Source organism: Tupaia chinensis, unplaced genomic scaffold (genome assembly GCF_000334495.1).
Source record: "Tupaia chinensis unplaced genomic scaffold, TupChi_1.0 Scaffold000450_1, whole genome shotgun sequence".
NCBI lineage: Eukaryota > Metazoa > Chordata > Mammalia > Scandentia > Tupaiidae > Tupaia > Tupaia belangeri.
This window is the reverse complement of record NW_006159956.1, coordinates 606,712-607,149: the sequence shown is the minus strand read 5'-3', so window position 1 is coordinate 607,149 and position 438 is coordinate 606,712. Positions and strand designations below refer to the sequence as shown.

The following is a 438-nucleotide window of genomic DNA, read 5'->3' as shown; positions in this document are numbered from 1 at the left end:
AGAAAAACTTACATTCTAGATACATAAATGGCTTTTATTACACTAATAAACTATTAGCCCAAAAGCAAACAAACAAACAAAAAAGCAGGCTTTCTACAGGGTATATACGAGATATGTTTGTAAGAGACTCTTTGAGAGAAGTCTCCTGTTTGCAGAACCGGAATTTCAGTTCACATTAGACATTTTCAGAGTTTGTTATTTATACATATAACATGACTACTGATGGCTTTGTTTGAAAAATGGCAGGGAATAGGAAGGCCAGGAAAGCTAAAGGAGGCTTGTAAAAACAGAGAAGTCAAAGAAAGGTTTGACACCACCATCAATCATTTTGAGAATTATGGATCTGAGTAAGCAATCGAAACAGCCTGAATTCATGGTAATACTTTCATAAAGTTCTTTTTCTTTTCTTTTTTTTTTAATCGGAAGTGGGTGATTGAC

At 34.0% G+C, this 438-nt stretch overlaps 1 protein-coding gene across 3 annotated transcripts in view; it reads left to right on the top strand.

Moving 5' to 3' along the window:
- Nucleotides 1-438, top strand: part of DMC1 (DNA meiotic recombinase 1) — a 56,122-nt gene that overhangs the window by 27,988 nt on the left and 27,696 nt on the right. The window lies entirely within an intron of this gene.